The sequence below is a fragment of the Aotus nancymaae genome, unplaced genomic scaffold (assembly GCF_030222135.1).
Source record: "Aotus nancymaae isolate 86718 unplaced genomic scaffold, 86718_ANA_hifiasm-v0.15.2.pri h1tg000059l, whole genome shotgun sequence".
Taxonomy (NCBI): Eukaryota; Metazoa; Chordata; class Mammalia; order Primates; family Aotidae; genus Aotus; species Aotus nancymaae.
This window is the reverse complement of record NW_026988473.1, coordinates 45,694,549-45,718,337: the sequence shown is the minus strand read 5'-3', so window position 1 is coordinate 45,718,337 and position 23,789 is coordinate 45,694,549. Positions and strand designations below refer to the sequence as shown.

The 23,789-nt window shown below is 37.6% G+C and overlaps 1 protein-coding gene across 3 annotated transcripts in view; it reads right to left on the bottom strand.

Moving 5' to 3' along the window:
• The window catches only part of RRAS2 (RAS related 2), an 85,339-nt gene that overhangs the window by 51,608 nt on the left and 9,942 nt on the right, over positions 1-23,789 (bottom strand). The window lies entirely within an intron of this gene.

Sequence of the window (23,789 nt, the reverse complement as noted above, 5' to 3'; positions counted from 1 at the left end):
GAAAAAAAAAAAAAAAGTCTTGACAGGATTTTTTAAAAATAAAATCTACCACTGTAGTGCTTACAAAATACACAAGGATAACAATAAAGAGAGAAAAATGGCCAAATGGCCGGGCACAGTGGCTCACGCCTGTAATCCCAGCACTTTGGGAGGCTGAGGCGGGAGGCGGGCGATCTCAAGAGTTCAAGACTAGCCCAACCAACATGGAGAAACTTCGTCTCTACTAAAAACACAAAATTAGCCGAGTGTGGTGGCGCATGCCTGTAATCCCAGCTACTCAGGAGGCTGAGGCGGTAGAATCGCTTGAACCCGGGAGGCGCAGTGAGCCAAGATCGCACCATCACGCTCCAGCTTAGGCAGGAAGAGTGAAACTCCATCTCAAAAAAAAAAAGTGAGAAAAATAACGTCATAAATTTAGTTAAGCCAGGAAGACAAGTGTAAAAACATCAAACATGGTAAAATTTACTTAGCAAGAGCCATAGTAAAATTTTAAAACACCAATAGGTAATAGTAAAAATAATATTTAGGCAACAAAAAAGTACAAATCAATGCAAGCTTAGAATTACTAGAAGAAAAACATCTATAGTATGTAAAGTAGTAAAATATACATGATACAAAGCAATGAACAAAATTAATGCAGATGCAATACACATACACAAAATTTTACGTGTGTGTATACACACACACACACACACACACACACACACACACAGGCACATTTTTTTGAGATGGAATTTCGCTCTTGTTGTCCAGGCTGGAATGCAGTGACGCACTGCAACCTCCCTTCACCTCCCAGGTTCATGCGACTCTCCTCCCTCAGTCTCCCAAGTAGCTGGGATTACAGGCATGCACATGCACCATCATGCCCAGCTAATTTTGTATTTTTAGTAAAGATGGGGTTTCACCATGCTGGTCAGGCTGGTCTCAAACTCCTGAGCTCAAGTGATCCACCTGCCTCGACCTCCTGACCTCAAGTGATCCACCCACCTCGACCTCCCAAAGTGCTAAGATCACAGGTGTGAGCCACCATGCCTGGCCAAAATTATGTATTTTAAAGCAGAGACAGATCCAACACAAAATAAAGTTAAGCTTTGAGACCCCTTGCATACACAGATACCTTTTCTCATTCTATACAAATATTCACACGTACATAATCTTGTATTTTCTTTCCTAAAGAGGGTCCTCAAAATTATATAAGCTTTAGGTCCCCTAACACTTGGATCTGATTCCTGCAGTAAATAGCCAAAACATACCTTTTTCTAATGTCTAAAAATTGCAAATTTCTGGCCATGATGCCAAAAGTAAAATAGAACAAAAAAGCAGAAATCAACAAAGACTTAAATTTTAAATATATACTAAAAATTCACATGATGAAAGGACACATTTTAATTTAGAAAATTAAAAAACAGGGCCAGGCACAGTGGTTCATGCCTGTAATCCCTGCACTTCAGGAGGCTGAGGTGGGACGTCATCTGAGCCCAGGAGTTCAAGGCCAGCCTGAACAACATAGCGAGACTTCATCTCTGTAAATAAAAATAAAAATAAATTAGCCAGGTGTGGTGACATGCTTACAGTCCTAGCTACTCAAGAGGCTGAAGCAGATGGACTGCTTTGGCCCAAGAGTTGGAGCCTATAGTAAGCTATCACTGTGCCACTGCACCCCAGCCTGGGCAACAGAGTAAGACCCTGTCTCTTAAAAGAGAAACAAACAAACAAAAAAATTTAAAAACAAGATTCAACAAATATCCAAATGACCAATGTAGTATTCACAGTGAAACGTGAATGTGTTCATTAAAAGACGGAAAAACACAGCAATGAATTATATGATTTTAGAAAACAAACCCAAAGGAAAACAGAACAAAATAAGGAAAAATACAAGGTCTATTCATTGATAGTCCTGATAATTTAAGAACTGCTTCCTGGCCAGGCTCAGCAGCTTACATCTTGTAATCTCAGCACTTTGGGAGGCCCAGTCTAAACAAAAAATTTTAAAATTAGCCAGGCATGGTGGCACATGCCTGTAGTCCCAGCTACTCCGGAGGCTGAGGCGGAAAAATCGCTTCAGCCAGGAAGGCCAAGTCTGCAGTGAGCCATGACTGTGCTACTGCACTCCAGCCTGGAGGACAGAGCAAGACCCTGTCTCAATTAAAAAACAAAAAACTGGTTCCTTGGGGTGGGAGGTACACCATTCTCAAAAACTTAAATGAGTACCACTGATAGGGGACTGTCTTAATCATTTCAGATTCCCCGAAAAAGCAGAAGCAGTATGGTGACATGTAGTTAACACTAGAAAAAAAAAAGAAAGAAAGAAAAATATTCAGATGATATAAATATTTAAGGGAAAGAGGCTGTAACAAAAATAAGATACTTTTTAACCACAGCTGTACAATAAAGTTGAGAAGCTTAATTAAGACGTTTTCACACCAAATTTTTAAGAAAAAAACATATTTACACATAAAGCTTATATTTCAAGAGATAGAAAACTGAATAAACAGAAGATGAAATGGACAAAATTATCTATCACCAATAGAAGTTACTGTAGTTAATAACAGTGGTACATTTTGTTCGTTTTTTTGTTTAAGAGACAGTTCACTCTTAAGTCAGGCTGGTGTGCACTGGCATGATCGTAGTTCACTGCAGCCTCAAACTGCTGGGCTCAAACAATCCTGCTGCCTTAGCCTCCCAAACTGCTGTGATTACAGGCCTAAGTCACTGCGCCTGACCCTAAATCCAGATTTTTAAAGAACATAAAATTTAAAGCTCTGGAAGAATATAAAGATGAACACACTACCTAATTCATCCTTTAAGTCGAATATAATCTTGGTCACAAGCTTCTGTGTACCCAGAAAGTGGAAACAAGAAGCAACACCCACACAATTTAATAAAATTAAGTTCTGGCCTGGGCATGGTGGCGCACACCTATAGTCCCACCTACTCAGGAGACTGACAGGAGGATCACTTGAGCTCAGAAGTTCAAGTCCAACCTGAGCAACATAGGGAGATCCTCATCTCTTATTTAAAAAAAAAAAAAAGTTCTGGCAAGTCAACTATAGAAAGAGAATGTAAGTATTGGAAGGGAAGGAACAAATGAAAAGTCAAGCTATGGACTGCAAGAAACTGTCTGCAATACACAGCTGGTAAAGAGTTTGTGTTCCAAATATGCTAAGAAACTTTACAACCCAGTAACACAAAGCAATTCAATTTTTAAAAGATACAAAAGATTTAAACAGACAGAAAAGAAGCTATACAAATGGCTAATAGGCACATAAAAAGATGCTGAATATCATTAGTCATCAAGGAAAAGCTATTTAAAACCACAGTGAGATACCACAGCACAGCCACCAGATTGGCTAAAATACCCAGTATTGGTAAGGATCCAGAGTAACTGGAATTTCCATACCCAGTTGCTGGGAATGTAAAATGGTACAACCATTTTATAAGAAACAACCAGTTTCCCAAAGTTAAACATACACTTACCATATGACCCAGTAATCATAATTTGGTATTTATCCAAAAGAAATGAAAATATAAGTCCAAACAATGACTTGTACATCAGTGTCTAAGGCAGCTTTATTCATAGTTCCTGAACACTGGAAACAACCCAAATGTTCTATCAATAAGCAGACAAATAAATTGTGGCACATCATACAATGAAATACTGCCAAACAATAAAAAAGAACAAACTACTAGCCAGGAGTGGTGGTGTGCACCTTGTAGTCCCAGTTACTTGGGAGACTGAGGCAGGAAGACCACTTGAGCCTGGGTAGACTGAGGCTACAGTGAGCCTTGATGGCATTCAAGTCTCAGCAACAGAGTGAGACCTTGTCTCAAAAACAGTAGTAATAATAATGAAAAATAAAGAACTATAGAAACAAGCAATATCATAAATGAATGTCAAAATCATTATGCCAAGCAAAGACATCCAGACACAAAAGAGTACACACTGTATATTTCTATTACATGAAGTCTAGAAACAGGCAAAACTGAACTGTGGGAATAAAAAGTCAGTATAGCAGGAAGGGAGACCAGGGATCTTCTTGGAGAGACAGAAATGTCCTATATTGTGCTTGTAATGATGGTTACACAAGTGTGAACATTTCTCAAAACTCGCATGACAATACACTTAAAAAAGTATACACTTTAACATGTGGTTACTACCCATAAGAATGTAAACAAGAATAGGAGGTAAACAGGAAGTTTTTACTTTTTACTTTATAAGCATTTGTATTGCTTGCATCTTTACAAATTATAATGTTAAAATGTTTCATTTTTAATGACTCACAAATATTTCACTCAGTTTTTCAAGCAATTAAAAAAAAAATCACACATACATATCATCATTGGAGCAAAACAGAAAGCCAAGATACAGAACTCCTTATAAAAGAAGATATAATACATAAGAAAACCTGAAAATAGAAAACAAAAGAATTACAAATTAGATCTTTAAAAAAACAATGATCTTTTTCTAAGCTTTGAGTGACAGAGGAAATCTTGATTTGTACTCTACTGTGTATGTTTCAGCACACAATAGAGAAACTAACTGAAGTAAATATAAAACACCCAGAGGCTTTTCCAAGTAAGCTAACAGATAATGGGCAAAGATGTGAACAAATCATACAAGAAAAAAAATCAAGAGTAAAAATAAGAATCAGACTTCCCTGGAAACCATAACAATACAAACCAAAAAATGTTTAAATATCATTTTATATCAATTAGCAAATCTGTTTATAACTTTTTTCTTATAAAATAATTAGACCATTGTAAAAACTTTATAAAAGTATAAAGAAGGTAACTCAACATTTGGGTCAATTTTTATTTCTTCCCATTGTTTACCTATTATTTTAAAAGTGAAAAATAGCACAAAAAGTATTTTTTCTTCAGGTAAATCACAGTATAAGCAACTTCTTATGTCATCATTGAGACAGGGTCTAGCTATGTCACCAGACTGGAGTGCAGTGGCACAATCTCAGCTCACTGAAACCTCTGCCTCCCAGATTCAAGTGATTCTCCTGCCTCAGCCTCCTGAGTAGCTGGGACTACAGGCGCGTACCACCACACCCAGCTAATTTTTGCATTTTTAGTAGAGACGAGGTATCGCCATGTTGGCCAGGATGGTCTCAATCTCTTGACCTCTTGATCTGCCCGCCTCGGCCTCCCAACGTTCTGAGATTATACATTTTGGTTTTTTTGTTTTGTTTTTTGTCACCCAGGCTGGAGTGCAGTGGCATGATCTTGGCTCACTGCAACCTCTGCCTCCTGGGTTCAAGCAATTCTCCTGCCTCAGCCTCTCGAGTAGTTGGGATTACAGGTGTATGCCACCACGCCCAGCTAATTTTTATATGTTTAGTACAGATGGGGTTTCACCATTTTGGCCAGGTTGGTCTCGAACTCCTGACGTCAGGTGACCTGCCTGCCTCAGCCTCCCAAAATGCTGGGATTACATGTGTGAGCCACCATGCCCCGTCTTTAAAATAATCTTTATAAGATACACTGATCTTATAAGTGTATCTTATAAAATACCGATCTGCTTTAAGTCCACTAGAGAAGAGCTATATTTATCCATTGGTCTATTTAAGATAATTTAAGTATATCACTATTATAAGTTATGTCATGATAAATATCACTGTAGATAGATATTTATGGTTCTTATCTCTGGAGGTGTGTTTATCAAGTCAAAGGAAAAGGTGAGGCTACTGATAAATAATACCAAACTATACTCTAGAAAGCTACACCAATTACACTCCCTTAAGAGTTTTAAAAATTCCTTTTCCTTATAAAACATATTGGGTATTCAGTAAAGAAAATCCAGACACAGAAAAGAACAAAACAAAAATAATTAAAATCATCTGTAATTCCACCATTCAGGGATGCCCACTCTTAGTGTCCTATTTTCCTATCCATATGTAATTAAATCTATGCTGTACTGTGAATTCAGTTTTATAATCTGTTTTCCCCACCCCAACACTGCCCTTTTTTTTGAGACACAGTCTCACTCTGTTGTCCTGGCAGTGATCACAGCTTACTGAAACCTCAACTTCCCTGGGCTCAGGTGTTGGTTTCACCTCTGCTTCCCAAGTAGCTGCAACCACAAGCAAGTGCCAGCATGCCTGGCTAAACTTTTTAGAGATGGGCTTTCGCCATGTTGCCCAGGCTGGTCTCAAACCCCTGGACTCAAACAATCCACCTGCCTCCACAAAGTGCTGGAATTCCAGCCATGAACCCTCACACAGCCCCCCGCCCTTACTTTTAATCAGCATTTCCTGCTTACCAGTCTTTTTAATGACATGGACCATTATTTAATCCATCTTCGTTATTGACCATATAGCCTATTTCTAATTTTTTTTTTAATATAAGTAACAGTCAAATCTTTGCACATATAGCAAATTATTTCATCAGAAAAAGTTACCTGGAAAATAACTACTAGGTCAAAATCTATGAAATTTAATACTTCATTCAGCTTGTTGAGTTACAATCTCAATAGCAGCATGGGAGTTCCCACTTTACCTGTAACAGGTAGTATTTAATCTGTGTCAATCTGATAATTTAAAAATGGTTTATTGTTTTACTTTGTCCTATTCAGTGAGGGCTAACAATTTTAAATGTTTATTGATTTGTTTTTCAACTGCTCACCTTGCTGCCATTTTTCAAGATATAAGAATTATTTGTATCATCAGCAAAATTCGTTTTAAAATGCAATTCTTTTTTGTTGTTTATATCCATTAAGTTATATACACAATTCTAATATATCTATAATGTAACCTATTCAATTACTGATGGAGGGTAAAACTTTTATTTTCTTTTTTTTGAGATGGAGTCTTGCTCTGTTGCCCAGGCTGGAGTGCAGAGGCACCATCTCAGCTCAATGCAACCTCCACCTCCTGGATTCAAACAGTTCTCCTGCCTCAGCCTCCCAAGTAGCAGGGATTACAGGTGCCTGCCACCAAGCCTGGCTAAACTTTTTGTATTTCTTTAGTGGAGATGAGGTTTCACCATGTTGGCCAGGCTGGTCTTGAACTCCTGACCTTGTGATCCACCCACCCTGGCTTCCCAAAGTGCTGGGATTACAGGCATTAGCCACCATGCCCAGCTGGGTAAAAATTTTTTGAAAAGCATCCATCCATACATACACATATATATAAACAATAGATTAGTCTCTCTCCTGTATCAAAGAAAATTATCTAGCTGGTTCTTCCTTGTTTCTAAAAACTCTCCTGCATCCATAAACATGGCTATATAAATATCCTTCCCACCCTTCTAGGGGGTCAAAAAAAAAAGTATATTATTCTGTCCAGCTTTTATCCTTCAGTTCAAAATCAAATCTCCTCCAGCCTTCTCAAAGGTCCTTGCCGTCACAAACTGTCCCTCCTCCAACATCTTCCCTATTGTACTAGCTTTTTCCTCATCATATAAATATGATACCTTCTTTTCTAAAAACACTCACATGCACCACTGCACTACCACCACCACCCCCCTCAACCTCTGCTCTTACCTTCCGTCTTTCTCCTCCATCAACATTTTTCTTGACTGCTCATCCAGTGTAGTCTGGCTTCTAGTCCCATCGTTCCACTAACACTGCTCTCTATGACCTATTCATTGCTGAATCTAAGCTTATAATTTTCACTGTCAGATTATTTACCAATCTAATATGTACTCTGTTGAACACTCAAAGCCATTCCTGAAACTGTCTTCTGGTTTCTGTAACACCTAACATGATTTGTGTCTCTAGATCTCCAGTGGGTTCTGTTCAGTCATCTTGTTCCTTTTCTTTTTCCAGACTCCCTTTCAAAGGCAGCCTTCTAGAGTTCCATCTTGAACCAGCAGACCTCCTTAATACGGGTGACTCTCACCTCACAAACTAGCTTCACAAATCCCTACTTTACATTCCCAAATCTACCTCTGCACCTAGATCTCTTACCTACATTTCTCTTCTGATTACAAAAAGGGATATATACCTTCATATGGAGGCCCCTGAAGCATCTCAAACTCAACAGGTTCAGAACTGAACTCATTATAAAGTTAAGTTGAATGACAAAACTACTTGCAATTTGAATCATAAGGCATAAAAATATCAATCTATTTTTTGAGCTAGTAGAGAGATAAGAATGGAAACAAAATCAAAACTCTAGAAGAAAACATCAATTACAACATTACTTAATAAACCAAAAAGCCCTTAAAGTAAATTTTAATTCTGAAAAGATATAGAGTAGACATACTTTTCCCTATTCCTCCTGCTGAGAAATTTAAGACTTGTCAAACAAAAGATTCTGAAAGTTGGAGGGAAGGCATATAGAGCAATGCTTTGGAATCCAAGAAACAACACTGTGGTGAGTTTCCTGGTTTTTTTTTTACAACATATATCCCAGAGTTGGAGATGAAAAAGCCAGCAACATGGAAATGCCAACAGGCACAGACCAAAAAAAGCCCCAACAAAAGCATGCTCTCTCAAAGGACCAGAATAGGATGTCACAGCAAGATGGAAAACTTTTAGATGACAACTGCTCTACCACCTCCAGATGCCACAGAAAAAACCTCTGCCCATACCAGGGAAGGCCAAGTAGGGATCCCAGAATCCCACACTCAAAAGGCTGTAAAGAGGTACCCCAACATGCTACTGTAATGATGTCAGAGAAGACCAAGTGGAGAGCTAAGACTTTCATCCCAAGTCACTAGTGTGAACCTCCCTTTCCCAGCAGTGTCAATGGACTTCCATCTTCACCAGGTAGTAACAAGGAGTGTCCCCACACTTTGGACTTAATGGAGACTGAACAGGGAATCTAGACACCTGCCTCCACCTCATAGTAACAAGGCAGCACTTTCCCTTCTCCTGCCAGAGTGGTATCCAAGAAAGCCAGCTAAGCCAGTCTAAAAAAGATATAGAGCCACACAACAAAATATGAAAATGTACAGGTTTCAAAAGCAAAACCCAAAGAACAGGAAGATCCCAAACCAAATGACAAAAACACAGTTGACAGATGCCAACACTGAGATAGCCAAGATGTCAGAATTACCTGGCAAACATATTAACGCAGTCTCCATCAAAATGTTTCAACAGCTTGAAACAAATGAAAAAAAAAAAAAAAACAGTCTCAGTAAAGACACAGAAGTATGAAGAAACAAATGGGAACTTAAAACTAAAAAATACAATAATCAAAATAAAGAGCTCAGCCGATGGTCTTAAGAGAGCAAAATGGAAGAGACAGAAGAATCAACAAACTAGAAGGCACAACAATAGAAACTATCAAATCTGAAAAACACAAAATACACTGAAGAAGAGAAAACAACAGAGCCTCAAGAGCCTTTGGTAATGTTAAAAAAAAAAAAAAGATCTTATTTTCATGTTATCAGAGGATCTCAATGGGAAGAAAAGGAGTATAGAGTTGAAAAAAGACATGAGGAAACAGTGGCTGAAAACTCCCCAAATTTGTAAAGACATAAACCTAAACATTCAAGAAGTTGAACCCCGAAGAAGAAAAAAACCCAATGAAATCCATGCCAAGACACATCATAATCAAACTTCTGAAAACAAAAGACAAAAAATATTGAAAGCAGCCTGGGGAAAACATCTTACCCACAGGAGAAAAACAGCAGACTTCTCCTCAGAAACCATGGAGATCAGAAGAAGTGGCACAGTATCTTTCAGGTGCTGATCAAAGAAAACTACAGTACCATGCTTATCCCCAGTTTCACCTTCCTTGGTTTCAGTTACCCACAGTCAATCAAAAATACTAAGTGGAAAATTTCAGAAATAAAGTTTTAAATTGTGTACCATTCTGAGTAGCCTGATGAAATCTCACACCATCTCACCCAGGACAATGAATCAGCCCTTTGTCCAGAGTATCCACACTATATATGCTACTCACCCATTAGTCATCAACACCATCTGCTCCTAACATTCAACTATCGATATCATCATGCCTCAACAATCCAGGATCAGCCAAAGCAGATGATTCTGACCACACATTACAAGATGAATAGTAACAATGCAACATCACAATGCCTACATCATTTACCTGACTACTCTCAAGTAGGCATTATCTCACATCATCATCATAAGAACACAGAACAAAAAGATATTCTGAGAGAGAAAGATCACATTCAGATAACTTCTATTGTAGTATACTGTTGTAATTTTTCTATTTTGTTAATAATCTAATCGCTTACTGTGCCTAATTTATAAATTAAACTTTATCATAGATATCTCTGTATTGGAAAAACAGGGTATGTAGGGTTCAGTACTATCCACAGTTTCAGGCATCTATGCAGGGGGTTGAAATATATATCCTGGCAGATAAGGGGGACTACTGTATTAACTCAGAATCTTACGTACAGTACATTTTTTAAAAATTGTTCTGGGATGAAGGAGAAATCGAGATATTCTCAGATAAGGAAAATCAAAGAGAATTTGTTGCCAGCAGGGTCACCCTAAAAGAATGGCTAAAGAAAGTTCCTTAATAAAAAGAACCTTGATAAATCAGAAACGAAAAAAGAACATGGTTAGTAAAAATACAGACAAACTCCATAGCTTTCCTTCTCAAGTTTTCTGTAGTATGCTTGATAGTTAAAAGAAAAATTTTAATACTGTAAAATGTATATAGTGAGAATATTTACAGGTTATATTGTAAACAGTAAGATAAAAGAACATAAAGGGAAATAAGGTTTCCACACTTTACTCAAACTGGCAAAATGACAATACCAGTAGATCACAATAAATTATACATAAATAATGTAATACCTAGAGTACCCACAAAAAAAGCTAAAATCCTATAAGGTAAGTACTATTATCATCCCCATTTTATTGACGAGGAAATTAAGGCTCAGAGAAGCATAAGGATATAGACACTAGTAAGTACAGATTGAGTATCCCTTATCAGAAATACTTAGGACTAGAAATGTTTCAGATCTGAAATTATTTTGGATTTTGGAATATCTGCATACATATAAGTTAACTTGGGGATGGGACCCAAGTCTAAACGTGAGATTTATTTATGTTTCTATACACTTTTTTCACATATCTAAAAGGTAATTTGATACTTTTTAAAAATAATTTTGTTCATGAAACAAAGTTTGTGTACTTTATTTCACACTTAATTGAGGTCAAGTTTGAAATTTTCCACTTGTGGCATCATACTGGCACTCAAAAAGTTTGATTTTTTGAGCATTCTGGATTTCAGATTTTTGGATTAGGAATGCACAACATGTAAAGATGAAACTCAATCCCAAAGTCAAATGGCTCCAAATCCTGATTTTTTTTTTTTAACCACATTAAAAAGAGGTTCTGGGGATTTAAGACTCAGAGTTACAGAAGAATACGGATACTACAAAACAGTGAATATGGGACTTAATCCCAAATTCTGATTTTTTTTTTCCACCACAATAGAAAAGGGATCTTGGTATTTAAAACTTCAAAACATGATGGGCAAAATGGTTTTTCACTAACCTCTGTTAAATCAAACTTATGAGAGGCCATCAGTTTGGACTGAGCTTCTGTACTAGGCCCAACAGACCAAACCAAAACAAAGTTACCCATGCTGAATGAAGTTTCACACCAGCAAGCCATTTATCTGACCTAGAAATCAGGAGAATGAGAGATAACAGCTGAATCCCCAAACAGGCCAGTTTTAGCTGGCACTATAACGAAGTCCCATCTGCTTTAACCTTTACAAGGAAAATAACTTTAAAAAGATCAATCGCCCTGGGCTTAGTGACTCACACCTGTCATCCCAGTACTTTGGGAAGCCAAGGTGGGAAAAATCACTTGAGGCCAGTAGTTCAAAACCAGCCTGGGTAACACAGTGAGACTCTGTCTCTAAAAAAAAAAAAGAAAGAAAAAAAAGGAAAAGGAAAAAATTAACAATAAAAAATAAAAAGACCAATTCATTTTTTGTTTTGTTTCTGCTTTTTTCAGCCCTTTTCTGCCTATAAAGCCAAACTTCTGTGCTCAGTTCATCAAAATAGTCACTCTATTTTATAGAATGAGATGTTGCCAGATTCTAGTATCAAAAAGCCAATTAGATCTTTCAACTAAATTTGTTTTAATTTTGTTTTCTGATACCTCCAACTGAAACTTAGCACTTCCTCTATCTATAAAGCAATCTAGTAATACCTATGGACTATCACCAACAGACATCAGATATTTTCATGTAATAGCTATTGCAGATAAGTCAAAATAGTATTTATAGTATTAAAGTTAAAAAGAATTTAAAAAGAGAAGTTATTAAAGTTAAAAAAGAAAGTTACTTGAATTTAAACATATTGGTTCCCTTTATTATCATATTCTTTTTATTTTATACATTTAAAAATAGTATTCTGGCTGGGAGTAGTGGCTCATGCCTGTAATCCCACCACTTTGAGAGGCTGAGGCAGGCAGATGGCTTGAGCTCAGAGGTTTGAGACCAGCCTGGGTAACATAGAAAGATCCCGTCTCTACTAAAAACACAAAAAAAATAGCCAGGTGTGGTGGTGCAGGCCAACGGTTCCAGCTGCTCAGGAGGCTAAAGTGGGACGTTTGCTTGAGCCAGGGTTGGGGGTTGTAGGGAAAGGTGCAGTCAGCCAAGATCTTGCCACTACACTCCAGCCTGGGTGACAAGGCAACACTTCACCCTGGCTAGAGTGTAGTCCAGCCTGTCGCCCAGGCTGGAGTGTAGTGGGGCAATCTTGGCCCACTGCAACCTTCGCCTCCAAGGTTCAAGCTATTTCTGACTCAGCTTCCTGAGCAGCTGGGATTACAGGGGTACCCCACCACGCCCAGCTAATTTTTTGCATTTTTTTCAGTAGAAATGGGGTTTTGCCACGTAGGCCAGGGTGGTCTCAAACTCCTGACCTCAAGTGATCCACTCTCGGCCTCCCAAAGTGCTGGAATTACAGGCATGAGTCACCATGTATGGCCAGAAAAAAGTATTCGGAGAATCCCATAGGCTTTACCAAACTACCAAGAGCCCTTTACTCAAAAAAGGTTAAGAATCCCTACGTTAAGAACAGTTTCCAAATTGTGTTTATTAAAAAATCTTAATGAACCACAGCTTCTACTTGTCACTGGAATGAGAACGGCTCTGCTAGAAGACACCAAAAGAAAAATGCCTACAAAACTAAACCATGCTAGAAGCAAAACGCTTTTTCAAGTTCTCAAAAATCAATACCACAAAAGCCAGACCCTTAGATCTATAAAGATCTATCCACAATCATCAAAGGATCCCCAATTTACACCATGAGTTCATTCCTTGGTAATTCCTAAAAAGGATATAATCCAAACCTCTAAACTCAAGAACAAGAGCACTTATCCACCTTTCCCAACCTTTCACCTCTTACCTACCCTACCCTCTTCCTCTTAAACATTATAATCTGTAAATCTAAAGATGAAGAGTTTCTTTCTTGAGGCAATTAGCAACATTCAAATGTATATACTTTCACATTCTTGTTGCAAGAACACAGAATTCCTTTTCTCTCTTCCATCCCACCTCTCTCAAAAGCAAAGGCGAAGCCTATAGATGAACAATGACCACATCATTTTTTCTAATCCCATGATAAAAATGAGATTCCTGTCATACATAAGGCCACCGAGAGTGGCAGCACGTTTTTAAAATAAATAATCCTACCCCTCCTCCAAAAAATTCAACCCTTGATGAAAATCTTCTCAGTCCAAAAGTTATCCATTTTCTATAGCAGTAAATTTCATGAGCAAAAAGAGTCAACAGCATAGCAGAGAGCACAGGTCTAGTATGATACTCCAGGTGTTCTTTCAATCATTAAACCTACCTCAAACTACGTTATGTGGGCATTTGTTTTGTATACCTACAAAAGTGTTTAAGAATTTGGTGCTTAGAAAAGTTAAAGCCATCGTTTCTTTACATAGGAAACTTAAGAAAAAAATAATCATCAGTTCCTGTAACTACCAAGACAAAATCAGATACTGTGCTTTGGAGAAATCTTCAGAAACCATGTATAGTAATTTTAAAAGCAAATCACAACACACACATTCACATACAACAGTTTTATCCACAAATTCAAATATGACTTTCTTACTGTAATAAGAACGTACTCAAGTTTTATTCGTTGAGAAGACAAGGAGGGCCAAAAAAAATAAAAATAAAAATAAATTCCCATCCTGAAGAACACACTTTGTGTCTCGTCAACCAAGCCATACCTTTAACACCAAATGAACAGCTAAAACTTTTCATATGACTATATATTTAAGTCAATTCAGAGTATATTCTATTCTTAACTATAAAATACCTCAGAAAATGTTTTGAAAAAATATAAATATGCATACCCACCTCCCAACTTAGGAAATAAAACATATGTAATATGATTGAAGACTTTTGCAAGCCTCCTCAATAAGAGTCCCCTCTCTTCTCCCCCAACACCAAGAGGTAATCAATATCCTGAATTTGGTATCCGTCATTTTCATGCATCTATACATCATTAATAATTATATAATAGTCTTTCTAAACTACGTTTTGGACAGGACACCACTGCAAATCTTCAGCTCCATACCAGCTTTTATCAGTAGCCATCATTTGCATTTTTAATAAAAATACAAATACATCAAGTGTGGTTTTGAGTTAAATCTCACTTACTCTTCCCTCTCTTCCTACCCCAGTGCTGTTCCCAGATTCAAACTGTTAACATAGTCACATGACCAAAAACGTCATACACAAAGAGTATCTATTTATCATGCTTTTCAGCTCCCCTCTAATAAGTGTTGTCACTTTTACTCCAACTTAACATTAATAGTTCTGTAGTGGGAAGAGGATCATATTTAGTAGGAAAATCAACTTAAATCCCAGCTTCACTTTTTACTTGCTGCAGGACCTCAGGCAAATCAAATCCCTTCTTCCCAAGCCTGCATTTCCTCATCTGTGGAATGGAAATAGTGACCATGACGATTCCATGCTGCCTTCCAATCATAAAGGGTTGTAACTGGTAGAAAATGAAATAATTAGTCATAATTACTTCAATGTATTTTTTTCATAGACACATGTTCCTAATTAAAAAACAAAAGTTAAAACCCTTTATACAATTCAGTTACTGCACTGGATGGGAAAATGAAGTCCAACCAACCAACCACCTTATCAAAAATACAAACCAAAGTTCACCTATATAGGTTCTATTCAAGCCACAGAACACAATATTATAGCTTTCATTTCATAATTCTATTGAAATTAATGCAAACTCAAGGTTCATATTAAGAAAAGAGAAGATGCCCAGTTTCATTATCTAGATACTAGCTACTTATTTGGGGCACAATTAATGTATGGTGCCTTTTTCAATGTTAATCACTTAACTTGTCTCATATACATATTTCACAACTGCAAATTTAATTCTCAAAATTAAAAATATGACAAAGCTGAAATCTATTACACATTATTCATTTTGGCATTACTCTAAGTAAATAGCTATTGATCGGAGTAAAAATGAAGAAAAGTCATTAATTACCAGATCCATTCTAAGTATAAAGTATAGAATATTACAAGAGGTTCTGCTTTTAAAAGAAAAGGAATGTGGGGTATTTTGTGACTGGCCAGTAAGACAGCTGGAACAAAGCTGTTTGAGCAACAGCTGTGCACCATGCACTGTTCATCTAAAACCACAAACTAAAGTAACCCATGTCAGACAACTTCATTGGATAATCAGCTCAGCCAATGGCTTCTTTCTGAAACTTTCACTTCAAAGAAATATACACTAAGTACATACTTTGCAATGATTTGAGGAAGGAGAACAAAAAACACACACACACACAACTGTCTGTCTCTAAATATAAAATTAAAGACTAAAAATTACAAACTAACAGTGAAACAGAAGACAAACTTTTCCATGCTATTTTCACACCTCTCAGGCTTCATAATAGTAAGGAAATAACCCAAAGACTCAAAACTTAAATTTGAATTACTAATAAGCAACCACACCATTCCTACTCCATTCTTAACTTTCAAATGAATGAAAGTGCTTTGTCATAAAACAACTTGCAGTGGCTATCAGAAATTTCTGACATTAAGTCACTTGATAACTTTAAAGTTGTTTCCCGTAGGCCAGGCATGGTGGCTCATGCCTGTAATCCCAGCACTTTGCAGGGCCACGGCAGGCTGGCGGGCAGATCGCTTGAGTTCAGCCCAAGTTTGAGAACAGCCTAGGCAACATGGCAAACCCCATGTCTACCAAAAAAATACAAAAATTAATGGGGCAGGATTGCACACGCCTGTAGTCCCAGCTACTTCTGGGGCTGAGGTGGAAGGATCGCCTCTATCCAGAAGACTGAGGTGGTAGTGAGCCAAGATCGTGCCACTGCACTCCAGTGTGGGCGACAGAGTGAGATGCTGTCTTATAAATAAATAATTTTTTTTTTTTTAAATATAGTAGTTCCCTGTTACCCAGCACTTTGGGAAGCCAAGGTGCGCAGATCACTTGAGTCCAGGAGTTCGAGACCAGCCTAGGCAACATGGTGAAACCCTATCTTTACAAAAAAATGCAAAAATTAGCTGGGCATGGTGGTGTACGCCTGTAGTCAGTTACTCAAGAAGCTGAGGTAGGAGAATCACTTAAGCCAGGGAGGTCAAGGCTCCAGTGAGCCATGATTGTGCCACTGCACTCCAACCTGGGAGACAGAGTAAGACCTTATCTCAAAAAACAATAATTTAAAAAATTTTGTTAAGTCATTTAAACCAACTTGTTGGCACGGAAATTCCATGCCATTCTCTGTAAATAATTTATGTAGTACTCACGCTACTACAATCATTAATTTAATCATCTGCAATTCATCATTAAATTATCAGACTTAATCTTTGTTTCACATTTTATTTCCATTTTATTCCAAAAACCCACAAACCCCTCTCTAACTTTAAATTCGCTCCTTCCTCAAGTTAAGTAAAATATATATACCTCTGTGTACCTGCACACAGGCATACTTGCATCAGGCAAATTTCTCTACCTTAGCTGACACATCTTAATTTTAGAGGCAAAAAGGACAAAATTACAAATTTAATAGCCACATATCTTTCCCAGGTGATTTCTGAAACTTAAACATTAAATCTATCACAAATCTTCTTTTGCAGTTTGACTTGACTACCTGCTTACTATTCTCTTCCTTTCAGTTAAGAAATTGCTGACTATTGAAATGTCAACCACATCGTCATTAACCAAAAACAGGCATTAGGAGAAAATTCATCGGGAAATAAGACAAAAGTCAGAACTTTTAAGAACTTACTCTCAGAGTGTTGTACACTTCCCAAGTCAGAATTGCCAGAGAGAAATTAAAAGAGGACTATCTACTCCACAGAGGATTATTATTTTGGCTAAAACTGAATGCTACGGATCAACTTCTAAAACTCAAGATTCAAAGTGTATAAGTCACATATGATCTTTTTAATTATACAGAAACTCTGAAATACAAAATGAAAGCCAGCTCGTTTCCTTCTTCAGTAACTAGATGCTATGGGACTGTAATAGATACAACTCATCTTTCTAAAGGCCTCTTTTTTCCACTGTTTCCTGTGTCCTACCCAAGACTTTTTTTTTTTTTGGAGACAGAGTCTCACTCTTGTCACCCAGGCTGGAGTGCAGTGGCATGATCTCGTCTCACTACAACCTCTGCTCCTGGGTTCAAGCGATTCTCCTGCCTTCAAGCGATTCTCCTGCCTCAGCCTCCGAGTAGCCAGGATTATAGGTGCATGCCACTATGCCTGGCTAATTTTTTCTGTTTTTAGAAGAGATGGGGTTTCACCATGTCAGCCAGACTGGTCTGGAACTCCTGACCTCAAGTGATCTGCCTTCCTCAGCCTCCTAAAGTGCTGGGATTACAGGCATGAGCCACCATGCCTGGCCTCTACTCAAGACTTGATACTAGCAAATAGTAACAAATATTTTGTTATGTGCTTCATTCTATGTAACAAAGGTATTCCTAGTCTACGATTCTGAAAATGTAAATATGAATAAAATGTACAAATACAACTAAGAGGCACAGATTCAGACAAAGCATACCAAATAAAGTCCTCTAAATACTTATTTATAGTTTAGTGCTTACAGGGTTTAAAATAATGTCAAGGTGAACCAGACACAGAGCATTGTTCAAGGTCTGAGCTACAGAAGAACAAAAGAAGATGGGGAAAAAAATTGTTTTCTAGTCCAAAATCTTCTTTAAGAATACACATACACTCTTCCACTTGCCTCAGTGCAGAAAGCTGAGTTGTGAAGGATTTAAAAACTTGAAAACTATCCCTTTTAAACATCTCTAATTCTACAAAATTATACCTCTCAGCCAAAAGCCCATATTCAGCTGAATGTCTTTGGCTCTTAAGATTTATAGGATTTAGTAAAATTTCCTATTTGTTGAAATTCTGCTACTGATATTCTCCAAGAAATTGAGGCTCACCAATGTCAACTTGCTCTTCAGCACCAAAACAAAACAGAAATCTCAGTATCCCAAGGCAATTCTGAGAGATGACCAGCTGCTCTTAACGTCCCACACCAAGAACAGCTACAAGCAACTCTTAATAAGGAAGAAGAAAAACAAATATACTCTTCCACACAAAGAAAAATCACTTCCCTGGAAGTTGTTTCATTAAATATACCAAGCTTTACAAAAATACCCATTTTGTGGCCTTCAGAAAAGACAATAGAACATTACCATTGTTCAATAACAGACTGAGAAATCAAGGGCGCTAAATATGTTTTGGAGACAGTAATTATGTGTGACATCCAGAAAATTTCATCAGGGATGGAGAAGACAAATTTGATAAATCTTTCTAGAATAGAGAGGATCTTATCCTTTTGATTAGCTAACTCAAAACAATGTACTATAAAAGTTACAGAAAATCAATGTGTAAATAATAGGTATTTCAGAAGATAATTGAAAAAATGAATACAAAAATGGAGAAGTCAGTCTCCCCAGACCTGAGAATGTTTCCTGGGAAAACTAGTGACAGAGAAAAACTTCTAGTCATATCCTGATAAATGTGTCCATTTCCAATGATAAGAGAATGCTGCAAGCACACACCTAGGGAAGTTATTTCTGCAGACCAGAAATTTGAGGCCAGCCAGATAAAGACAGCAAATAAAGCAGGATCTCTACTGTATAAAAATGTTGGGACCCAATAATTTTATACCCAGCCAAATCACCATTTATCATGCAAAATGTTTTAGATATGTTTTCAGTAAAAAAAAAAAAAAACTTGGAAATGTTCTTTAAATCACAATTCAAAATAAAAAGTAGCTGTACAAAGTAGAGACCCTGTCTCTAAATAAACAGTAACTATAGTTAATAACACTATATTGTACTCTTGAAAAATGTTGAGTGAATGGATGTTAAAAGTGTTCTCACCACAAAAATGACAACTATGTGACATAATACCTATGTTAGCAATATTTAGTCATTCCACAGTGTATATATACTTCAAAACACCATGTTGTACATAATAAATACATATAATTTTATCTGTCAATTTAAAAATAAAAAGGCCAGGCACAGTGATTCACACCTATAATCCCAGCCCTATAGGAGGCCAGGGTGGGAGGATGGCTAAAAGCCAGGAGTTTAAGACCAGCCTGGACAACAAAATGAGACCCCATCTCTAAAAAATAAAAATAAAAAAGTTAGCTGGGCATGGTGGCATACACCTGTAGTCCTAGTTACTCAGAGGGCTAAAACAGGAGGAGGGTTACTTGAGCCTAGGAGTTCAAGGCTGCAGTAAGCTATGATCATGCCACTGCACTCCAGCTTGGACAACAGAGCAAGACCCTGTCTCTAAATAAACAGAAACAATTTTAAAAATAATTAAACCTAGCTGTTCATGAGGATTGTTTGTAAGCACTAAAACTGGGCAGAATGACAGAAATAAAATAACCCTTAATGACAAAGGAATTAATACCAATAGGTATTATAAACTATTATAATTGTAATAACAAAACAGAAGGCAAAACCCTCATTAAGTGTTATAACTAAGTAAAACAAACTCTGCTCAATCTCACAATTTTGGCTGTTGTAAATAAAGTCAAAAAAATGTATGAAAGGAGTAGAAACAGAGTAAATAAAACTGCTAAATTCCCATCTTCTGTAACTAGGAATAAGACACTAGTATTCTGATTCTCCAATTAAGTATGTTTAAAAATATAAATCATGGCCGAGCGCACTGGCTGATTCCTGTAATCCCAGCATTTTGGGAGGCCAAGGCAGGTGGATCACGAGGTCAGGAGTGACCAGCCTGGCCAGCATGGTGAAACCCCGTCTCTACTGGAAAAAAAAAAAAAATACAAAAATTAGCCGGGCATGGTGGTGTGCGCCTGTAATCCCAGCTACTCAGGAGGCTGAGGTAGGAGAATCGCTTGAACCTGAGAGGTGTAGATTGCAGTGAGCAAAGATCACACCACTGCACTCTAGCCTGGGTGACAGAACAAGACTCCATCTCAAAAAAAAAAAAAAAAATTATATATATATATATGTCATTTTATACAGGGTGGGGTAGCTTACACCTGTAATCCCAGCGCTTTGGGAGGCCAATGCAGGAGGATCACTTGAGGCCAGAAGTTAAAGACCAGCCTGGGCAACATAGCAAGACCCTGTCTCTACAAAAATCAAAAACTTAGGCACAGTGGCTCACACCTGTAGTGTCCGCGCTTTGGCAGGCCGAGGTAGGAGGATCATTTGAGCCCAGGAGTTCCAAGGCTGCAGTGACCTGTGATCACAACACTGCACTGCAGCCTGACTTGGGCACCAGAGCAAGACCCTGTCTTTAAAATTTTAAAAAGAATAAAAATAATTTTTAAGATACATTCCAGTAGAAAAAATTATCTACTTTCCAAAAACCACCACAGAACACAGAAAAAAACAAAAACTGTACAGCAAAAGACACACTTGGTGCAAAGGAAGGAAGTTATTATACTAAATAAAGATTAAAGTTCCTGGCCAAAACCTTACCTGCCCAACCTAAATTTATTAACCTTTCCCTCCCAAGATATTTGGTTACAAAATTAAGAAAAGATATTTTTTAAACAGAGAGAAAGCTGGTCTCCTTTACTCTCTGCTTGGTTCCTTTAGGAATGACTGGCTAAGCTAATTATAAAGACAAGATCTCGTTAGCATAACTAAGTAAAACAAACTTTGCTCATTATTATTACCTAGAGTAACATCAAAGATGTTAACTTCAATCACGTGGGCAAGTTGGTGTCAGGTTTCCCCCTGTAAAGTTATTTACCCCCGTAAAATTCACAGTAACTTCTGAGAACATACTTTGAGATTATGTTAACATCCAGCTACTCTCAAACTTTAACCCACTAGCTTTATTTATTTATTTATTTGCTTATTTATTTGATGGAGTCTCACTCTGTTGCCAGGTTGGGGTGCAGTGGCACAATCTCAACTCACAGCAACCTCCACCTCCCGGGTTCAAGCAATTCTCTCGCCTCGGCCTCCAGAATAGCTGGGATTGTCCGTCATCAGACCCAGCTAATTTTTGCATTTTTAGTAGAGACAGGGCTTCATCATGTTGATCAGAATGGTCTCCATCTCCTGACCTTGTGATCCACCTGTCTTGTCCTACCAAAGCACTGGGATTACTGGCATGAGCCACTAGCTTTAATATCCATTTTTACCCACTAGTTTTAAGATCCATTTATGGTTCTTACTTAAATCAACTGTTATAATTGCCAAAGGGCAATTTACTAATTCCACTTTTTCCTTTATGTTCATTCACTAGTCAGAATTCTACAAGAAGAACTTCTAGATCATTTATTTATCATAGATCCTTACTTTATGGGAAATAAACAAGTACTGTCTTATTTATTTCAATGATTAAACTGCCCTATAGACAGTTACTGGGAGTTTTGCCAGTCTGTCTCCTATGTCTCTTAGACATATCCCATCATTTTACTTTTTTGAGCCCTCCCTTATCTTATGAGACTACAAGAAGCTCCAAGCATATTTTGTATTTTTTCTTTCCCCTACTCTGGAATCTGTCATTTCTCTAAGGTTCCTTCCAGTAGAGAATAGTATTAATGGTATTTAGAAACCAAAATCTACGGCTAGGTGATATCATTGCTGAAGAGGTATCACTGCTTCTTGGCCATCTTAGCAGACAGGAGTGGAAAAAGACATACAGATATAGGCATGTGTACCCATAATAAGATCTATTTCTATATCTATATACTTCCAAAACCATGAATTTATGCCACTATCTTCAATTCCAATCAAACATCAGAGTTCATTTTAACCTTCACCCTTTTTATCTTTGTAACTCCCTTCTCCAACAGTCAAAACTGGCTCCCATTTTCCAAAACATATTTACTTATTTGCTTATAATACTATAGACAATTGCTTCAAAATTGCAAACCCATGCCTCTATGACAAAAACAAAAACCAAAAATTCTAGTTAACTCTACTAACTAGAGTTCAATGTTTATTTCAATCTTTTTGTTTTTATCCTGAGGACAGAGTTCAAATACTAAGATCAAAAGTTACCTAAATTAGTTGTTTTTTCACTTCTTCAGTGTAGTTGTTACTCATTTGAAATAGGTTCAGTTCATTTGTTTCTGTTTGTACTCCACCTTAAGGTGTTTTTTTTTCATCACTTGATTTTGTTGGTGTGCTTATTGCTGATATACCCAGTATGTGAAACATTAACATGGTTCCAAAAGTCAGAAAGGTATCCTCAGAAGAGTCCCTGCCCCATTCCCTCTATCCTTTCCACCGCATAACTACCCATTCTCTAGGAAATCAATCAACCTCTAATTAATCTTTCCTGTGTTTCGTTTTTGCCCCATGAACAAATATAGATGTATTTTCTTATTTCTCCTTCTTTCTTAAACAAAAGGTAGTAAACTATACACAAAGTAGTAGATACTTTGGCACTTTACTTTTTTCACTGATCCTGTAGGTTTGGTTTCTGTGACCCCTCCAAATCTCATACTGAAATCTGATCCCCAAAGTTAGAGGTGGGGCTTAATGGAAAGTGTTTGGGTCATGGGGGTGAATCCCTCATAAATAGATTAATGCCCTCCCTGGAACTGGGGTATAAATGAGCTCTTACTTATTAGTTCCACTACAGCTGGTTGTTAAAAAGAGCCTGGGTGCCTCCCTACTGGCTTGCTTCCTCTCACCATGTGATCTCTGCACACGCCCCTCCCCTTCCCCTTCTGTCATGAATGGAAGCTTCTTTACACCCTCACCAGAAGTAGATGCTAATACCCTGCTTCTTGTACAGCCTGAAAAACTCTGAACCAACAAAACCTCTTTTCTTTATAAATTACCCAGCCTCAGGTATTCCTTTAGGTTGTCCAATCTTTTGATTTCCCTGAGCCACGCTGGAAGAACTGTCTTGGGTCACACATAAAATACACTAAAATAACAATAGCTGATGAGCTTAAAAAACTGCAAAAAAACCTCATAATATTTTAAGAAACTTTATTAATTTGTCTTGGGCCTCATTCAAAGCTGTCCTGGGCCGCATGCCACTCGCAGGCTGCGGGTTGGACAAGCTTGTTAGCTTGTTCGAAAGCAAGACAAACAAACCAAGACATCTGAACAACATATCCAAGAAAGCACTCCATATCGGTTAATCATGCCCTTGCTCACACTTTTTCACAGGTGCATAATGCTCCATTGGATTTTCCTATCGTGTAGGTTGCTTGTAATTTTTGTAATTAAGAAATGCTGAGGAGGAGAGAGCCAAGATGGCTGATCACTAGCAGCTCGGGCACCTAGCTCCCAGTGAAAGTGCAGAGAACGAAAGGACACCACACTTTCAGACGAATATTTGTTGCTCACGGACCAAGAGATTCCCAGCGGAGGAGCCCCACGGGTCGCCAGG